Source organism: Entelurus aequoreus, linkage group LG13, assembly GCF_033978785.1.
Source record: "Entelurus aequoreus isolate RoL-2023_Sb linkage group LG13, RoL_Eaeq_v1.1, whole genome shotgun sequence".
Lineage (NCBI taxonomy): Eukaryota > Metazoa > Chordata > Actinopteri > Syngnathiformes > Syngnathidae > Entelurus > Entelurus aequoreus.
The window spans coordinates 15287297-15308311 of record NC_084743.1 but is presented as its reverse complement, the minus strand read 5'-3'; the positions used below and the strand labels follow the sequence as shown (position 1 = coordinate 15308311).

The following is a 21015-nucleotide window of genomic DNA, read 5'->3' as shown; positions in this document are numbered from 1 at the left end:
GACATTTAGAATCTAACACACCTGCCAGGCAGCAGCCACCGATCACATCCTCTCTTCGGACGATCGGAGAGGAATATTTTGCATAAATTCAATGTTTTTTAATCAATGTTTACTTATATAGCCCTAAATCACAAGTGTCTCAAAGGGCTGCACAAGCCTCAACGACATCCTCGGCTCAGATCCCACATCAGGGCAAGGAAAACCTTGGAGAGGACCGCCTCTAGGGCGACCGGTGCAATGGACGTCGAGTGGAGCTAGCATAATAGTGTGAGAGTCCAGACCATAGTGGATCTAACATAATAGTGTGAGAGTCCAGTCCATAGTGGATCTAACATAATAGTGTGAGAGTCCAGTCCATAGTGGATCTAACATAATAGTGTGAGAGTCCAGTCCGTAGTGGATCTAACATAATAGTGAGAGTCCAGTCCATAATGGATCCAACATAATAGTGAGAGTCCAGTCCATAGTGGATTTAACATAATAGTGAGAGTCCAGTCCATAGTGGATCTAACATAATAGTGTAAGAGTCCAGTCCATAGTGGATCTAACATAATAGTGAGAGTCCAGTCCATAGTGGATTTAACACAATAGTGAGAGTCCAGTCCAAAGTGGATCTAACATAATAGTGTAAGAGTCCAGTCCATAGTGGATCTAACATAATAGTGAGAGTCCAGTCCATAGTGGCTCTAACATAATAGTGAGAGTCCAGTCCATAGTGGATCTAACATAATAGTGTGAGAGTCCAGTCCATAGTGGATCTAACATAATAGTGAGAGTCCAGTCCATAGTGGATCTAACATAATAGTGAGAGTCCAGTCCATAGTGGGGCCAGCAGGAGACCAACCCGAGCAGAGACGGGTCAGCAGCGCAGAGATGTCCCCAACGGATGCACAGGCGAGCGGTCCACCCCGGGTCCCGACTCTGGACAGCCAGCACTTCATCCGTGGCTACCGGACCTGTGAACGTTTCATTTCGAATGTACAGTCGAAACTCCCTAAAAAGTCTCAGGTTATCATATGGCCAAACTTGGGAACTAGAAACTAGAGATCTTTTGTAGCTACTGACTGAAATCCGTCAGTTCCACTAAGGTACCGATTGACGTGGACTCAAACGGGACCAAATGCTGATACCTGAGTTATAATCAGTGTTCATAATTATAGTTATTTCTTACTTTACCATTGTTGTATATTTGTTGGTGGTGTGATGGATGATGAGCCGAGAAGACGCCAACGAGGAATCGTCGAACAAACAGCTGTATTTGTTTCAGTGAGCCTCAGACATGAACTGCAGCTTCCAGGAGAAAGAGCATAGCCCTCATCACCCTTAAACTCTCGACGTCCATTGCACCGGTCGCCCAGGGCGGGAAGGGGGTGTCATCGTCATCCCATTGGGTTGAGTCTTTTCTTGCCCTGATGTCGTTGTTGTTTGTGCGGCCCTTTGAGACACTCGTGATTTAGGGCTATATAAGTAAACATTGATCGATTGAGTTATTTTCAAAGGACAGTTAAACTACACTGCACGTAAGCAGCATGCTTGTGACCTTCCATCCCTCAGGCGGTACTGCATCAAAAACCGACATCAGTGTGTAAAGGATATCACCACATGGGCTCAGGAACATTTCAGAAAAAAACACTGTCAGTAACTACAGTTGGTCGCTACATCTGTAAGTGCAAGTTAAAACTCTACTATGCAAAGCGAAAGCCATTTATCAACAACACCCAGAACTGCCGCTGGCTTTGCTGGGCCCGAGCTCATCTAAGATGAACTGATGCAAAGTGGAAAAGTGTTGTTAAAAGGAAAGTAAAATATATGTGTGTGTATTACAACTTGCATGGTCTCTCATTAGATGCAAGTGGTCACGTTGTGAGCGTTGGATGTACCGTATAACACGCCGCTGCACTCAATTGCTCCAACCACCAAAGGGTGAAATGGTATACGCGTAAAAAATGCGGTTAATATACCCCTAAAATAAGTGATGCTTTCATTGCAAACACATTTCCTGCCTCACAAATTACGAAGTGATTGCGCAGAACTAATTATGACCTTCCCGTGCGTGAGTGCCGTGCAGAACATGCACCCTGCGTCATACCGCCAGACACAAAGTGCAAGCTCCCAGCGAGAACAGCATCCTTTAGGTAAAGACGGGACCATCTCACTAAAATGAGCGCAAATAATCCGGTGAGCTTTATTGTTTGAGTACTGCGATGACTTTTTTCCGGTAGCTTAGGCTTTGAGAGCTGAGCTTTTCTGCTCTCTTTCCACTTAGCCTCGTAATTGATAGGATCTCTGTGACTTTTTAGTCGGGCAAATGTAGCGTCCCCCAGGTGCGACGCAATCCCCCTTGACCTTTGCGGCGTCACCTTTTTGAGTATGATTTGAAGTGTCTGCGTTAAATACCTGTGACATTTAAAAACAAATACGGTCGCGATAGGAACTTTTTACAAAGACTCGAGGCTAATTAGAATTTCACCCAACTTTGCTGAGAAGAAGGCTGCTCCATCTGAATTTAGATGACACATATTGTACTTTGAGCTCGCCCATTAGGGGTTTTCATACACAAAAACATGGATTATGTAAGGCTTAATTAAAATGTAGATTGTGTTTATACCGACAGCAGTACAGTGTTACCGCAAATTACGAGCTTAATTGGTTCTCCGACGGAGCTCTTAACTTGAAGCACTTGAATCGCAAATAAATGCCTTGCATTGAAATTAATTGAAATCAACATAATTGATGCGTGTCCCCCCAAAATAGCACAATGCTAAAATGTAGCATGCGTTTTAAAGAGAAAAATAAATAATGCATAAAAGGGCCACATCACATATATTTGGCCCCAAATTCTAACAGTGAATACCATTATTACACTATTTTTTAATGCATTTTATTATAAAACTAAAATGTAAAAAAAAACATGGTAAATTGCAATAATTTCACCTCAAAATGTAGTGTATATTACTGTAAATGGAAAAACAGTACTGCTGTTTTTATGGTTAAAAAAAAAAAAAAAAAAGGCAGCTCATCTGCCAGAATTTTACTGTAAAATTTACATTAGTTTTTTTTACTGTAAATAAAAAAAAATGCAATTTTATTGTAAAATGTTGGCACCCAAGTTGCCAATTTGTTTGTTTTTTAATACCACAAGTCAACGGCACCACAGTTTATTACAGTAAAAAAAAGACTGTTTTTTTTTTATCAATTAGAGAAAAATGCTTTAAAAAACACAGTAAATTTCACAATTTGACCATAAAATCTATTGCTTCTTTTACATTGCACAATTTGATGTATAACTGGCTTTAAAATAATTAATATTAGTATTTATTTCTATTAAAAAAAATGGTTTGAATGTTTGATAATATATTTTTGCATAATTAGACAATATTTAAGTTAACATCATTTGCGATTACATGGGGTACATATATTTTTTTGTTTCCCAAAAAAGAAATAAAGAATACATTTAGTAGGAAAAGTTACAGTACTTTATTAATCCATATTATTTCCAGGCTTTCGAGGGCCAAATGAAATGAAGTATCGGGCCACATCTGGCCCTCGGGCCTTGCGTTTGACACTTGTGATAGCGCCTCTTCCGGACTGGTACCTCTCCAAAAAATTATCGCCTGTATCCTCTCACTGCAAGAGAGGGGGCGACATTGTCAAGCGGAAAGTAAAAGTGGCGGGTTAACTGGTCTAAAAAAAAAAAATCAGTCTAAGCCTGGGCCCCTGGAGAGGGAGTCCAGAAAGAGGCCAAGGAGAAAAAAAACTCATAGCCATAGCACACATAAACATGTGTGCAAGAGGGAAACATCAAAGAACGCAAAGGAAAAATAAAGACATTAAAAGAGCAGAGCTGATGCAACCAGCCACTTCTACACAGCCACAAAAGTAAAACAACAACAAAAAAACTGTGGTGTTGGAGCAGACCCAACAAAGCAACCAAGATAGCAGAGTCCACAATGTACAACCAGCACAGTGCAATTAGAAAAATAGACCGTGCATTGGTTCGTACATAAGTATTAAAACCCTAAAGTCGCATCTCACAATCCTACTTTACTGTTCTGGTCAAAGCTGCATTTTGTACTTATCGCAATCTTTTAGACCCGAAAATAAAACATCACAGACGGTACGTAACGAATATGTAACGAGCTCAGCATCACTGGTGGACAAAATGGGATGGAGTTTAGCGATATTACGGAGATGAAAGAACGGCTGTTTTAGTAACATTCCTAAACAGAGCTGCTTCGGACAATTGGTTTTGTCGACATTTTAATTGGTATGCGTAAACACAAAAAATTGTTGGGTTGAAAAAATAACCCAATTTTAACCCAGCTGCTGGTTCTGAAAAGGACGAACCCCTTATTTGAGTTATTTTAACTCAACGTTTTGGGTTGATTTTTCCAACCCAACTTTTGCGTTGAATTATTTAACCAAAAAGTTGAGTTTTGGTAACTTCTTGTTGGGTTATTCCCTACCAAACTATTGGGTTGAATTATTTAACCTGGAAGTTGAGTTATGCTAACTCTGTCACGTCGGGGTCGCTTGTTTATGGGGGTCGTTCTCCCAAGATGCAGACGGACAACTCCGGAGGAAAGCGTAAAGGTAGGATATGATTTATTCCTCATAAATCATAGCACAAACCAAAGACCGGAAACAAACAAAAAGGATAATAATAATAATAATAATAAATTTTATTTGTAAAAATCACTTTACATTGAGCAAACCACCTCAAAGTGATACAGTGTATTTAAAAAAATTATAAAAAGATAATAAAAATACATGAAAATTAAAAACTACAACAGCTTAATAGCTATCTAAAAAAAGGTTTTTTTTAAAAGAAGGGTTTTTAAGCCTTTTTTAAAAGCATCCACAGTCTGTGGTGCCCTCAGGTGGTCAGGGAGAGCGTTCCACAGACTGCGAGCGGCGGAGCAGAAAGCCCGGTCTCCCATTGTTCGTAGCTTTGTCCTCGGAGGTTGGAGGAGGTTAGCCTGTCCGGAGCGGAGGTGTCGTGTGGAGGATTTGGGGGTGAGTAGTTCTTTGAGGTAAAGGTGGGCACTGGTGGGTTAGTAGGGAGATTTTGTATTAAATCCTGTGTGGAACAGAAAACCAGTGAAGGGATTTGAGAATTGGTGTGATACGGTCGTATTTCCGCACTCTCATCAGGATCCTAGCAGCACGATTCTGTAAGTACTACAGCTTCTGGATGTTCTTGCTGGGGATCCCAACAAGAATTGCGTTGCAGTAGTCTAGCCTGTGATGGATGTGTGCCGATCGCATGCGGAAGCTAAGGCTGAAACGTAGCACAGGATTAATTAATCACGAAACAGGAATAAACTGTTGCATTCAGCAAATAAAAGCACCGGACTGAGTGACGGAAAAAAAGGCAGGACTAAAAAGCTCTCTGATTAGTGCTCGGGAACAGGTGAGCGTCCCGAACACTAATCAGAGGCAGGTGAAAACAGTTAAATAACCATGGCAACCAAGGAGACACAAAACAGGGGTGCTGCAACAGAACTAAGCCAACAAGAGACATAGGATAGGATAGGATAGGATAGGATAGGATAGGATAGGATAGGATAGGATAGGATAGGATAGGATAGGACTTTATTGTCATTGCACAAGTACAACGAAACTATGTTTTCAGCACAAACCCGTTCAAGATTAGACAAACAAACAGTGTATAGGGTTACAGAACAGGAACGCTGGTGGGTCGCCAAAGGCGCCCCGTAAAATATAAGAAAAAGGTAAAAAGCTGGGGAAGAAGATGAGTAAAAAAATACAATCTAGACTGGGCTCCCTAAGGGGGCCTAGTCTGGAGTGGGAAAAAACCTCCATGCAATGCACACATAAACACGTTAACAACTCGCAACAGAGGGGCGGGGAGTTGGGACCCTGGAGGTCGACTGCTGCTATGAAGCGCTGCCAGCCATCCATCACCCCGAGGGGAAACAAGCGGTGGTGAAGGCGTGGGGTGGGGGAGGGGGTGTGTGTGTGTATGTGCCCATTGTCTTTGGTGTGATGATGTAATGTTCATAGACTGGGGCCGTTCTGCATGCAAGCAAAAGTTTGACTCCAGGTATCGTTGAGGAGGGAGGGAGGTCAAAAGCGTCCATCATTGAGGTGTCCTCGGGGGTGTTTTCAGAACAGCCTGTTCCTGTTGTTCACAGCGTCAAGGCCATTCGAGGGAGTCTAATCGTAGATTAGGATGCTTGTTTTCCGCGAGCAGACAATACAATGAGGGCAGCACGGTGGGAGAGGGGTTAGTGCGTCTGCCTCACAATACGAAGGTCCTGAGTAGTCGTGAGTTCAATCCCGGCCTCGGGATCTTTCTGTGTGGAGTTTGCATGTCCTCACCGTGACTGTGTGGGTTCCCTCCGGGTACTCCGGCTTCCTCCCACCTCCAAAGACATGCACCGGTTGATAGGTTGATTGGCAACACCAAATTGGCCCTAGTGTGTGAATGTGAGTGTGAATGTTGTCTGTCTATCTGTGTTGGCCCTGCGATGAGGTGGCGACTTGTCCAGGGTGTACCCCGCCTTCCGCCCGATTGTAGCTGAGATAGGCTCCAGCGCCCCCCGCGACCCCGAAGGGAATAAGTGGTAGAAAATGGATGGATGGATGGACAATACAATGACTTGTCTGTTCTATTCGTCCATGCTGGCTGTTCTCATATTCAATTGTTCCTTTTCAAGCTTCTCCATGATGTGATCCATCTTGCGATTCAGTTCAGAAATCGCCACAGTCTGTGATCCCACAGCCCGGCCCAAACATTCCATTGCGACGAACAGCCTTTTCTTTACATAAAATGTAAAGAAACTACAATCTGGGCAACTGATCATAACAAACTCAATGTTGGGTGATTGTAATTAATGAGATTAATCCATAATAAAATTATCTTCAAGAAAAAAGTAACTTTTGAATTAAAAAAAACAACCTTTTACCCAAAAATGCGTTACTTGTTGAAAAACAACCCAAAAATGGTTCATAATTTTGAAAACCCAGAAATGGAGTTAAAATAATACCCGTATAACCCAAAAAATGTATTGCTATTCATAAAAAATAACTCCAAAATTTAACCCAACACTAGCAACTCATAAATTGGGTTATCAAAATCACCCAGTAATTTTTTAGTATGCAAACAAGTGCCTGTGTCGAGCAGGACCGATGATCGTCTGGTTTCATTAGGATATGCCTGTAATAGACTACAATCTGGCCGTGGCTCCGCGGTCACATTATGGACACACGGTATTGCCTTCCAGTGAGATAAGAACTAAACCGAGAAAAAGTCTGACACACCAATACGTGAATATACTTAGGTATTGAAGGCAGCTCATGAAGATGGTCTAGAAGAACAGTGTCCTTACTGTTCTTGATGATCTCAGTGGGAATGCCATCGTTCCCCGGAGCTTTGCCACAGGTAAGGGAGTTGACTGCCTTCTGGACACTGTTCTTCTAGACCATCTTCATGAGCTTCTATGTCAATGCTGGGATGAAGGAACAATTCCTCAGGATATGCGTGACTCAAACATCATCGCACTGTACAAAAATAAAGGAGATCGCAGCGACTGCAACAATTACCGTGGAATATCCCTCCTAAGCCCCGTCGGGAAGACCTTCGCTAGAGTGTTACTCACCAGACTGCAATTGCTTGCGGCCCGTGTATATCCAGAATCGCAATGTGGATTCAGGTCGGGGAGATCGACCATCGACATGATATTTTCTATCAGACAATTACAAGAGAAATGCTGTGAGCAGAGACAACCACTGTATATCGCCTTCATCGACCTTACAAAGGCCTTCGATTTAGTTAGCAGGAAGGCTCTCTTCAAGCTTTTGCACAAGATAGGCTGCCCACCAAAGCTGCTAAAGCTGATAACATCATTCCATGAAGATATGCAAGGAACTATCCAGTATGACGGCTCCGCATCAGCCCCATTCCCAATTGAGAATGGAGTGAAGCAAGGATGCGTGCTTGCTCCTACGCTCTTCGGAATCTTCTTCTCGTTGCTATTGTCAGAAGCATTCAAATCATCTGACGATGGTGTTTACCTGCACACAAGGAGCGACGGGAAACTGTTCAACCTCGCACGTCTCCGGGCAAAGACTAGAGTGCGAAAAGTCCTCATCAGAGAGATGCTCTTCGCAGATGATGCTGCTCTGGCCTCACCATCAGAGGAAGCACTACAGAGGCTGATCAACAGCTTTTCTGATGCATGCAAAGACTTTGGCTTAACTATAAGCCTCAAGAAGACAAACATTATGGGACAAGATATGCGCAACATTCCAAGGATCTCCATTGGAAACCACACCCTGCAAGTTGTTGAGAACTTCACCTATCTTGGCTCAACCATATCCAGCAATCTCTCTCTCTCGATGCCGAGATCAACATCCGCATCGGCAAAGCATCTACAACGATGGCTAGACTCTCCAAGCGTGCTTGGGAGAACAGACTGCTAACCATCAACACGAAAAATAAGATCTATCAAGCCTGTGTTCTTAGCACTCTACTTTATGGCAGTGAGTCATGGACCTCGTATGCACGCCAAGAGCGCCGTTTAAACTCCTTCCATCTTCGGTGCCTAAGGCGGATTCTGGGAATTAAATGGCAGGATCGCATCCCGAATAAGGATATACTCGAGAAAACAGGAATAAAGACAATCTTCGCTCTCCTTACACAACGACGTCTGAGATGGCTTGACCATGTAAGTCGAATGGATGACACTTGCATTCCAAAAGACATCCTGTACGGAGAACTGGCCTCTGGAACAAGGGCTGTGGGAAGACCTGTCCTTCGATTTAAAGATGTGTGTAAGCGTGATATGAAGGCCAGTGACATCAACCCATTAAACTGGGAAGCTTCTTCAGCTGAACGTGGGAAATGGAGGAAGTTAGTGGAGGAGGGCGTACGTCAGAGTGACTTGAGAAGAGTAAGACAATGGGAGGAGAAGCGTGAACGTAGAAAGCGAACAGTCACACCCCCACTGAATCAACCAACAATACAATATGTGTGCAGGAACTGCAACAAAGCATGTCTGTCAAGAATTGGCTTATATAGTCACAACAGGCGTTGCACAGGAATTGACATTTGAGCGCAAAACTCTCGAGACAAACAGATGCCAGTATGAAGGCAGCGCTGAGATCATGAAGCAGCAACACAGATGACGCATCGGCATCCATAGTTGGTAACAAAGCATTCGTCACTTTTGCGTGGGCCGTCTCAGTAGATTGATTCTGCCCTGAAACCCGACTGAAAGGGTTCACAAAGATTGCTGTACCTTAAGTATTCATTTAACAATGTTTTCAAGGACATAATAGGTGTGACGCCGGCCGCTGGTTTAGCAGGATGTCAAGAGTCAAGGTTAGGTTTTTTAACCAATAACGGCTCTTTAGAATGCCAAGGGAACAGTACCGGAGGAGAGTGATAAGTTAATGATAATTAGCACCAATGGCCCTAATTTTACAAACAGCTTGTTAATGAGTTTAGCAAGAAGTAGACATGTTTGTCTTGTCCCATTCACGAGTCGTGAGAGTTCTTCTCAGTGGAAAATCTATTCACACACTGGCTGGAGTTGGTCAAATCATGGCATTATAACCTAAAAAATAACTTCAAAATTTGCATTTCTTTGGCTGCAAAATAGAACAAGCCCATTCTGAAAAATGTGCAAGTTACAAATAATCCTCTTGGCAAAACACTTGAAGTTAGTTGAGAATTTTGAGAAAAAAAAATTGGTGCGGTTTCAAAAACACCATGAAGTATACAATGGACTTAGATTGTGTCTCAGTGTTTTTACAAAGCAATGAACTTTAAGCACTTCCTGTTTAGCATTCTCATGTTGGCAGTTCACAATAAAAAACATGTTGGGAAAAAGAAACCGAGTATTTCCTCAAACCACCGCATTGGTGACATCCGCAACTGCCACAACACATTCATGTATCATTATTACAATTATAATATAAACAAAACAATCATCAACATGACACTACAGACATACATAATTTACTATAGACATACTACATAACATTTACTATAGAAATACATTATTCACCCACGGAACTTTAGTTATTAGAGGACGTTTTTCACGGGACACATTTCCGGCGTTGATGTTGCACTATTAAACCACGGATGAGGAGATGCTGCTTCATTATTGATTGAAGTAAAGTCTGAATGTCATTAAAACAGTTAGCTCCATCTTTTGACACTTCTTCCACTCCCGTCCTTGCACGCTACACCGCTACAACAAAGATGACGGGGAGAAGACGATGTCGAAGGTGAGCCACGTAAATAAGACGGCGCATCCTGAAGATACTGTCAGAAAGCGGCTTGAAGATGGTCTGTAACACATCATCCATGCAACATTTTGACCAAAGAACCACCATTACATGTTATGTAGACCACAAGGAAGTCTTTAAAAAAAAAATCATAATATGACCCCTTTAAAAGCCTACTGAAAGCCACTACTAGCGACCACGCAATCTGATAGTTTATATATCAATGATGAAATCTTAACATTGCAACACATGCCAATACGGCCGGGTTAACTTATAAAGTGCAATTTTAAATTTCCCGCGTAACTTCTGGTTGAAAACGTCTATGTATGATGACGTATGCGCGTGACGTCGATGGTTGAAACGAAAGTATTCGGACACAATGTATCCAATACAAACAGCTCTGTTTTCATCGCAAAATTCCACAGTATTCCGGACATCTGTGTTGGTGAATCTTTTGCAATTTGTTTAATGAACAATGAAGACTGCAAAGAAGAAAGCTGTAGGTGGGATTGGTGTATTAGCGGCTGGCTGCAGCAACACAACCAGGAGGACTTTGACTTGGATAGCAGACGACCGCATCGATGATCGGGTGAAGTCCTTCGTCGCGCCGTCGATCGCTGGAATGCAGGTGAGCACGGGTGTTGATGAGCAGATAAGGGCTGGCGTAGGTGGATAGCTAATGTTTTTATCATAGCTCTGACGAGGTCCCGTAGCTAAGTTAGCTTCAATGGCGTCGTTAGCAACAGCATTGCTAGGCTTCGACAGGCGTCACAGCATTAACCGTGTAGTTACAGGTCCAGAGTTTGGTTCGGTGTCTCCTGATAGTAGTATTGTTGATCTTCTGTCTATCCTTCCAGCCAGGGGCTTATTTCGTTTGTTTCTATCTGCATTTAAGCACGATGCTATCACGTTAGCTCCGTAGCTAAAGTGCTTTACCGATGTATTGTCGTGGAGATAAAAGTCACTGTGAATGTCCATTTCGCGTTCTCGACTCTTATTTTCAAGAGGTGGTTTAAAATACAAATCCGTGATCCACAATAGAAAAAGGAGAAAGTGTGGAATCCAATGAGCCCTTTTACCTAAGTTACGGTCAGAGCGAAAAAAGATACGTCCTGCACTGCACTCTAGTCCTTCACGCTCACGTTCCTCATCCACAAATCTTTCATCCTCGCTCAAATTAATGGGGTATTCCTCGCTTTCTCGGTCCGAATCGCTCTCGCTGCTGGTGTAAACAATGTGCAGATGTGAGGAGCCCTTCAACCTGTGACGTCACGCTACTTCCGGTACAGGCAAGGCTTTTTTTTTATCAGCGACCAAAAGTTGCGAACTTTATCGTCGATGTTCTCTACTAAATCCTTTCAGCAAAAATATGGCAATATCGCGAAATGATCAAGTATGACACATAGAATGGATCTGCTATCCCCGTTTAAATAAAAAAATTCATTTCAGTAGGCCTTTAATGACCTTTTTGTATGAAAAAAGACCAGAATAGACCTGCTCATCGACAGTGCGCCTTTTAATCCGGTGCGCCCTATGGTTGGAAAAATACGGTATTCACACCTATGGAAAATGACAATGAAGCGTCAATATGCAAACTACACTGAGGCGATTGGAAGCTGGATCTGCAGACTGACTATCATGCTAACCACTGGGCCTTTGTGCAGCCCTAGCGCGATACATAATTAGCATGATTAAGTATTCATTTCTATGTTCTCAGCATGTACACATCATACACGATATGTGGTATGGGCATGGACATGGCATGTTCTTCTTTCTCTTCTTTTCCTTTATTTAACCAGGTGAAAATCCATGCAATAGGTAAAAAATGTTTCAAGAAAAACAATTTTAAAAACAAGCACAGTGGCCAATTTGTCGATCTTTTAAAACAGCCGGAAATTCCCCCAAAGTGATGAGTTCAGGTAGCCTCAAGTCCTTTTCTAATTTATTCCATGACCATGGAGCAGAAAATCTGAAGGCTTTTTTTTACCGAGACTAATGCTGGCTCCAGGAACCGACACACCATGGATGTCCTGTGACGGCAAACTGGTGTCTCTACACATAAAAGAAGATAAATAAGGGGGAACCAGACCAAGAAGTGATTCATAAATAAAAAAAACATCCATCAAGAAAAACTGCAAACTGACAAAGATGGACAGTTTTCCTTTTGCATACAAAAGACAAGGTTGCCACCACCAGTGATAAAACGTAATGCACGGTGATATACAGTATCCAGTTTTTTTCAAATAGGTGGCGGGTGCATCCGTAATCTAGCAAAGGCATTAAAGTGGTCAGAGTCAAGCGTTTCCTGACTTGTAGGGAAAAACAGGACTTGTTTCTAAAGAAAAAACCCAGTTTAAGTTTGAGTTTGGACAGATATTTAAAAGACAAGTTGTCATCAATATCAATCAATCAATCAATGTTTACTTATATAGCCCTAAATCACGAGTGTCTCAAAGGGCTGCACAAGCCACAACGACATCTTCGGCTCAGATCCCACATGAAGCAAGAAAAAACTCAACCCAATGGGACAATGAGAAACCTTGGAGGGGACCGCAGATGTGGGGACCCCCCCTGGGCGACCGGTGCAATGGACGTCGAGTGGATCTAGCATAATAGTGTGAGAGTCTAGTCCATAGTGGATCTAACATAACAGTGAGAGTCCAGTCCATAGTGGATCCAACATAATAGTGAGAGTCCAGTCCATAGTGGATCTAACATAATAGTGTGACAGTCCATAGTGGATCTAACATAATAGTGTGACAGTCCAGTCCATAGTGGATCTAGCATAATAGTGTGAGAGTCCAGTCCATAGTGGATCTAACACAATAATAGTGAGAGTCCAGTCCATAGTGGATCTAACATAATAGTGTGAGACTCCAGTCCATAGTGGATCTAGCATAATATTGTGAGAGTCCAGTCCATAGTGGATCTAACATAATAGTGAGAGTCCAGTCCATGGTGGATCTAACATAATAGTGTGAGAGTCCAGTCGATAGTGGATCTAACATAATAGCGTAAGAGTCTAGTCCATAGTGGATCTAACATAATAGTGTGAGAGTGCAGTCCATAGTGGATCTAACATAATAGTAAGAGTCCAGTCCAAAGTGGATCTAACATAATAGTGAGAGTCCAGTTCATAGTGGATCTAACATAATAGTGTGAGAGTCCAGTCCATAGTGGATCTAACATAACAGTGTGAGAGTCCAGTCCATAGTGGATCTAACATAATAGTGTGAGAGTCCAGTCCATAGTGGATCTAACATAATAGTGAGAGTCCAGTCCATAGTGGATCTAACATAACAGTGAGAGTCCAGTCCATAGTGGATATAACATAATAGTGAGAGTCCAGTCCAAAGTGGATCTAACATAATAGTGTGAGAGTCCAGTCCATAGTGGATCTAGCATAATAGTGTGAGAGTCTAGTCCATAGTGGATCTAACATAACAGTGAGAGTCCAGTCCATAGTGGATCCAACATAATAGTGAGAGTCCAGTCCATAGTGGATCTAACATAATAGTGTGACAGTCCATAGTGGATCTAACATAATAGTGTGACAGTCCAGTCCATAGTGGATCTAGCATAATAGTGTGAGAGTCCAGTCCATAGTGGATCTAACACAATAATAGTGAGAGTCCAGTCCATAGTGGATCTAACATAATAGTGTGAGACTCCAGTCCATAGTGGATCTAGCATAATATTGTGAGAGTCCAGTCCATAGTGGATCTAACATAATAGTGAGAGTCCAGTCCATGGTGGATCTAACATAATAGTGTGAGAGTCCAGTCGATAGTGGATCTAACATAATAGCGTAAGAGTCTAGTCCATAGTGGATCTAACATAATAGTGTGAGAGTGCAGTCCATAGTGGATCTAACATAATAGTAAGAGTCCAGTCCAAAGTGGATCTAACATAATAGTGAGAGTCCAGTTCATAGTGGATCTAACATAATAGTGTGAGAGTCCAGTCCATAGTGGATCTAACATAACAGTGTGAGAGTCCAGTCCATAGTGGATCTAACATAATAGTGTGAGAGTCCAGTCCATAGTGGATCTAACATAATAGTGAGAGTCCAGTCCATAGTGGATCTAACATAACAGTGAGAGTCCAGTCCATAGTGGATATAACATAATAGTGAGAGTCCAGTCCAAAGTGGATCTAACATAATAGTGTGAGAGTCCAGTCCATAGTGGATCTAGCATAATAGTGTGAGAGTCTAGTCCATAGTGGATCTAACATAACAGTGAGAGTCCAGTCCATAGTGGATCCAACATAATAGTGAGAGTCCAGTCCATAGTGGATCTAACATAATAGTGTGACAGTCCATAGTGGATCTAACATAATAGTGTGACAGTCCAGTCCATAGTGGATCTAGCATAATAGTGTGAGAGTCCAGTCCATAGTGGATCTAACACAATAATAGTGAGAGTCCAGTCCATAGTGGATCTAACATAATAGTGTGAGACTCCAGTCCATAGTGGATCTAGCATAATATTGTGAGAGTCCAGTCCATAGTGGATCTAACATAATAGTGAGAGTCCAGTCCATGGTGGATCTAACATAATAGTGTGAGAGTCCAGTCGATAGTGGATCTAACATAATAGCGTAAGAGTCTAGTCCATAGTGGATCTAACATAATAGTGTGAGAGTGCAGTCCATAGTGGATCTAACATAATAGTAAGAGTCCAGTCCAAAGTGGATCTAACATAATAGTGAGAGTCCAGTTCATAGTGGATCTAACATAATAGTGTGAGAGTCCAGTCCATAGTGGATCTAACATAACAGTGTGAGAGTCCAGTCTATAGTGGATCTAGCATAATATTGTGAGAGTCCAGTTCATAGTGGATCTAACATAATAGTGTGAGAGTCCAGTCCATAGTGGATCTAACATAATAGTGAGAGTCCAGTCCATAGTGGATCTAACATAACAGTGAGAGTCCAGTCCATAGTGGATATAACATAATAGTGAGAGTCCAGTCCAAAGTGGATCTAACATAATAGTGTGAGAGTCCAGTCCATAGTGGATCTAGCATAATAGTGTGAGAGTCTAGTCCATAGTGGATCTAACATAACAGTGAGAGTCCAGTCCATAGTGGATCCAACATAATAGTGAGAGTCCAGTCCATAGTGGATCTAACATAATAGTGTGACAGTCCATAGTGGATCTAACATAATAGTGTGACAGTCCAGTCCATAGTGGATCTAGCATAATAGTGTGAGAGTCCAGTCCATAGTGGATCTAACACAATAATAGTGAGAGTCCAGTCCATAGTGGATCTAACATAATAGTGTGAGACTCCAGTCCATAGTGGATCTAGCATAATATTGTGAGAGTCCAGTCCATAGTGGATCTAACATAATAGTGAGAGTCCAGTCCATGGTGGATCTAACATAATAGTGTGAGAGTCCAGTCGATAGTGGATCTAACATAATAGCGTAAGAGTCTAGTCCATAGTGGATCTAACATAATAGTGTGAGAGTGCAGTCCATAGTGGATCTAACATAATAGTAAGAGTCCAGTCCAAAGTGGATCTAACATAATAGTGAGAGTCCAGTTCATAGTGGATCTAACATAATAGTGTGAGAGTCCAGTCCATAGTGGATCTAACATAACAGTGTGAGAGTCCAGTCCATAGTGGATCTAACATAATAGTGTGAGAGTCCAGTCCATAGTGGATCTAACATAATAGTGAGAGTCCAGTCCATAGTGGATCTAACATAACAGTGAGAGTCCAGTCCATAGTGGATATAACATAATAGTGAGAGTCCAGTCCAAAGTGGATCTAACATAATAGTGTGAGAGTCCAGTCCATAGTGGATCTAGCATAATAGTGTGAGAGTCTAGTCCATAGTGGATCTAACATAACAGTGAGAGTCCAGTCCATAGTGGATCCAACATAATAGTGAGAGTCCAGTCCATAGTGGATCTAACATAATAGTGTGACAGTCCATAGTGGATCTAACATAATAGTGTGACAGTCCAGTCCATAGTGGATCTAGCATAATAGTGTGAGAGTCCAGTCCATAGTGGATCTAACACAATAATAGTGAGAGTCCAGTCCATAGTGGATCTAACATAATAGTGTGAGACTCCAGTCCATAGTGGATCTAGCATAATATTGTGAGAGTCCAGTCCATAGTGGATCTAACATAATAGTGAGAGTCCAGTCCATGGTGGATCTAACATAATAGTGTGAGAGTCCAGTCGATAGTGGATCTAACATAATAGCGTAAGAGTCTAGTCCATAGTGGATCTAACATAATAGTGTGAGAGTGCAGTCCATAGTGGATCTAACATAATAGTAAGAGTCCAGTCCAAAGTGGATCTAACATAATAGTGAGAGTCCAGTTCATAGTGGATCTAACATAATAGTGTGAGAGTCCAGTCCATAGTGGATCTAACATAACAGTGTGAGAGTCCAGTCTATAGTGGATCTAGCATAATATTGTGAGAGTCCAGTTCATAGTGGATCTAACATAATAGTGTGAGAGTCCAGTCCATAGTGGATCTAACATAATAGTGAGAGTCCAGTCCATAGTGGATCTAACATAACAGTGAGAGTCCAGTCCATAGTGGATATAACATAATAGTGAGAGTCCAGTCCAAAGTGGATCTAACATAATAGTGTGAGAGTCCAGTCCATAGTGGATCTAGCATAATAGTGTGAGAGTCTAGTCCATAGTGGATCTAACATAACAGTGAGAGTCCAGTCCATAGTGGATCCAACATAATAGTGAGAGTCCAGTCCATAGTGGATCTAACATAATAGTGTGACAGTCCATAGTGGATCTAACATAATAGTGTGACAGTCCAGTCCATAGTGGATCTAGCATAATAGTGTGAGAGTCCAGTCCATAGTGGATCTAACACAATAATAGTGAGAGTCCAGTCCATAGTGGATCTAACATAATAGTGTGAGACTCCAGTCCATAGTGGATCTAGCATAATATTGTGAGAGTCCAGTCCATAGTGGATCTAACATAATAGTGAGAGTCCAGTCCATGGTGGATCTAACATAATAGTGTGAGAGTCCAGTCGATAGTGGATCTAACATAATAGCGTAAGAGTCTAGTCCATAGTGGATCTAACATAATAGTGTGAGAGTGCAGTCCATAGTGGATCTAACATAATAGTAAGAGTCCAGTCCAAAGTGGATCTAACATAATAGTGAGAGTCCAGTTCATAGTGGATCTAACATAATAGTGTGAGAGTCCAGTCCATAGTGGATCTAACATAACAGTGTGAGAGTCCAGTCTATAGTGGATCTAGCATAATATTGTGAGAGTCCAGTTCATAGTGGATCTAACATAATAGTGTGAGAGTCCAGTCCATAGTGGATCTAACATAATAGTGAGAGTCCAGTCCATAGTGGATCTAACATAACAGTGAGAGTCCAGTCCATAGTGGATATAACATAATAGTGAGAGTCCAGTCCAAAGTGGATCTAACATAATAGTGTGAGAGTCCAGTCCATAGTGGATCTAGCATAATATTGTGAGAGTCCAGTTCATAGTGGATCTAACATAATAGTGTGAGAGTCCAGTCCATAGTGGATCTAGCATAATAGCGTGAGAGTCCAGTCCATAGTGGATCTAACATAATAGTGAGAGTCCAGTCCATAGTGGATCTAACATAATAGTGAGAGTCCAGTCCATAGTGGATCTAACATAATAGTGTGAGAGTCCAGTCCATAGTGGATCTAACATAATAGTGAGAGTCCAGTCCATAGTGGATCTAACATAATAGTGTGAGAGTCCAGTCCATAGTGGATCTAACATAATAGTGAGAGTCCAGTCCAAAGTGGATCTAACATAATAGTGTGGGAGTCCAGTCCATAGTGGATCTAACATAATAGTGTCAGAGTGCAGTCCATAGTGGATCTAACATAATAGTGTGAGAGTCCAGTCCATAGTGGATCTAACAGTAATAATAATCAATAACAATCCCCAAGTACTTATACATGTCGTCACCATTTCAAGTTCAACCTTATGAACAGTTGATATTTTTGGAATGTTCAATGGCAGTCGTTTTGCCATTTGAAAATAACATCGCCTTAGGCCCCCACTACACTAAGCCAGCTAAGGTTATCCAGAGTAAATCCCACCTAACCTTATCCTTGTCCACACACACACAATGGTCGTTTAAGACCCCCTAGCCCCCTCTGTCCGCCGGCGCAACGCGACCTAGTACGCATGCGCGGAAAATGCGCACATCATAGTCACCTCTCGTGTTGCTTTGTGTGCAAGTTCTTAAATTTAACTTATCTGAACAATATCCAGTGTTGTGGTATTTCAATTAACTGGAATCCAGTGTGCTGTGGTGCCCTATTGTAGTGAATCACACCTGAGCCATCATAAAGTCATCAAATCTTTAATTTAATCAATCTCGGGATCTAGATATCTGGTCAGGACACTCCTCACTCTTTTACCGGTACCTTCATTGTCCATTCCTTTTTGGAGACTTTATAAACTCTGGACCTATAACTGATACAGTCTGCTTTTCCAGTCCAAATACATTCAATGTTTTCCGTAGTCTTCACTCATTGGCCAGGTAACACAAAGCACACGCTACCTTTTTTATCACATCCACGGGAGCCCGCATTCTTGTTGTCTCCCCTTCGACAAATGGACAAAGTTTTTCGGTAAGTAGAATCACAGCTGACCCGGACATTGGAAGGTTCTCTTTCCGTTTGAGATGTGTTGTATCCCAAATAGCTGCAATCTCGCGTTTCCTTCACTCAAGGTATTCATATGTGATTTCCACAAGCGTAAGTACATGTAGAAGAATGAGAAACACGGCATGTCTGAATGACTCGCCTCGATCTTTCCAGTGGTTAGCTCCGGTTGTTATGAAGCTGGCTGTGGCACGTTCTTTCTGACGTCACTTCCTGTGTGAGGCGCGGTCTTTCTGGCGTCACTTCCTCTCCGAACTCAGTTGGTAAACGATCGAGGAGTCCATACAAAGCTAAGAGCCGGAGATTCAAGAAATACCAAGGAGGGCTACCTTAAACAATGGTTTAGTGTGGCTGAAACGGGGCTTAGGCTAAACAGTTATTTGTTTAAGGGGTTTTCCGGCTTAGTGTAGACATGGCCTTGGACTGAATTTATTTTTTCTCACCAACACCCTCCCCCCCTCAGCGTTGACCTGTTTCTCACCTGTTTTGTAAGGGGCGTCGGAAGTTGGCAGACCCATCAGCGATCCTGTTCTGTAACCTGTAATGTTTGTCTGCTCTTGAACGGGATTATTAAAGTATTTCTGATTCTGATTCTGGCAGCACGGTGGGGGGTTAGTGCATGTGCCTCACAATACGAAGGTCCTGAGTAGTCCTGAGTTCAATCCCGAGCTCGGGATCTTTCTGTGTGAATTTTGCATGTTCTCCTCGTGACTGCGTGGGTTCCCTCCGGGTACTCCGGCTTCCTCCCACCTCCAAAGACATGCACCTGGGTATAGGTTGATTGGCAACACTAAAAAAAATTGGCCCTAGTGTGTGAATGTGAGTGTGAATGTTGTCTGTCTATCTGTGTTGGCCCTGTGATGAGGTGGCGACTTGTCCAGGGTGTACCCCGCCTTCCGCCCGAATGAAGCTGAGATAGGCTCCAGCACCCTCCTCGACCCAAAAAGGGACAAGCGATAGAAAATGGATGGATGGATGATTCTGATTCTGATTCTGAACCTTATGAGCGGTTGATATTTTTGGAATGTTCAATGGCAGTCGTTTCTGTACTTAAGGGGACGCAAGCCCGCGAGGAAGGGCACCCACCACCAGTAGTGGAGCCTGCGGCTTCATTTTACCCAACCCGGACACGGAAATGATTGACAGATTGATTTTTTGATCTGCCATTTATACACCAACATCAACATTGTTTGCATTTGTCTGTCCCGTGCCAACAACACGGGTCTAGCCTGAACGGAAACTCTGGGGGCGGTATAGCTCGGTTGGTAGAGCGGCCGTGCCAGCAACTTGAGGGTTCCAGGTTCGATCCCCGCTTCTGCCATCCTCGTCACTGCCGTTGTGTTCTTGGGCAAGACGCTTTACCCACCTGCTCCCAGTGCCACCCACACTGGTTTAAATGTAACTTAGATATTGGGTTTCACTATGTAAGGCACTTTGAGTCACTAGAGAAAAGCGCTATATAAATATAATTCACTTCACTCTCCGCCGTACTAACGCTTCTCAACAGGATGTTAAATGTCACTGATTAAATGTTATTATACTTTCATCATATCACAATGTGATGTGGTCGGATTAACGTTCAGATCAAATTGGATGGGATTGGACTCAATGTAGATAGAAAAGCCATTATTATTTAACATGACGATGGAAAATAGAACCGGCTCTGGGTTGAGCTGATAACAGCTATCAATAGAAAGAGCCTTGATTAAATATATATTAATTCAATAAGGATGTTCCTTTGGCACAGCTCTTCTCAAATAGTGGGGCGGGCCTCCCTGGGGGACAGGCTTTATCGGAATCATGCAGTGTCACACTTCAAACCTCGCTTTGAAAAGGTGTGCACTGCAAAATGTGCTCATTGTAGCCATTAATCCTGACTTCCTGTTTAAGTTGATCTATATTATGTTTTTAATTAATTTAATGTTAGTAAGGATACATTGTTATGCAGAGGCAGGGCCGTTGCAAGGCATTCTGGGCCCCCTGAAATAATATTGGTGTGGGCTCCGCTACCCCATTCATTGCCACCTTTACTTGATTTTCAGTGTTCCTGAGAATGTCTAGTGTAATGCATCCAATTTGTTTC

At 42.4% G+C, this 21015-nt stretch overlaps 1 protein-coding gene across 1 annotated transcript in view; it reads left to right on the top strand.

Moving 5' to 3' along the window:
• thsd7ba (thrombospondin, type I, domain containing 7Ba) overlaps window positions 1-21015 on the top strand; it is a 517449-nt gene that overhangs the window by 225977 nt on the left and 270457 nt on the right. The gene's annotated exons all lie outside the window — the stretch shown is intronic.